Genomic DNA, 918 nt, shown 5'->3' with positions numbered 1-918 from the left:
CGTGAAAGTGGTAAAAATATTTTTCAGGTACACAAAATGATGAGTAGACGTTTCTCCCTCATACCAATCAAGGTTTAAAAAGTGTGCCAAGTGTTAATGATAATTGCAATTGGGGGAATAAGAATTTATTTATAACTTTTTGTTTGTTGCAAATTTCTTTAACCCCATTTAAAAATGTTGATTTTTCCGGGAAAGACGTTCCCCCTTTTTGTAAAAAAAAATAAATTGGGTTATTTTTATAACGTTTTTTTTTTTTTTCAAACCAAACCAAAAAAAAATCCAAAAAAAAAAAAAAAAAAATAGAAAAAATAAATAAAACTGTGGAAATTTTGTAAACGATAATTTGCTTCAAAATAATTTTTAATTTCTGGTTTTTTTCTTTTTTTCCCCTTAACAAACGCAAACAACAAACAAACAAACAAAACAAACAAATAAATTAAATTTGAAGCAAATTATTTTGTTTTAAAAAATTTTACAAAAAAAAAAAAAAAAAAAAAAAAAATTTGATGTTGTAAATGTGTGATTAGAATTTGTTTCGGTGGTTATTCAAAATTTAGTATTTGTCATTTATACATAATAATTTTAAACTTTTTTTTTTTTTCTTTTTTTTTTTTTTTTATTAAATCTGTTAAAACTGTTAAAAATAAAAATAAAAAATTTTTTTACATTGATTGATGGTGGTGCTTTGAATCGATTAGGGCATTATTATTATTATTATTATTATTATTATTATTAATTATTATTATTATTATTATCATTATTATTATTATTATTATTATTATTATTATTATTAATCATATTACTGTGCGTTTATATAATTTTTGTATTGCGGATTTTTTTTTTTTCGTCGGCGAAAAATTACAACAAAAAAAAAATTATTATTATTATTTTTTTGCTCTCGTCACGATTACGCTATTA

The sequence above is a fragment of the Pediculus humanus genome, genomic scaffold, assembly GCF_000006295.1.
Source record: "Pediculus humanus corporis 1103172107659 genomic scaffold, whole genome shotgun sequence".
NCBI classification, from domain to species: Eukaryota; Metazoa; Arthropoda; class Insecta; order Psocodea; family Pediculidae; genus Pediculus; species Pediculus humanus.
The sequence above is the reverse complement of the archived record's forward strand: the minus strand, read 5'-3'. Positions refer to the sequence as shown.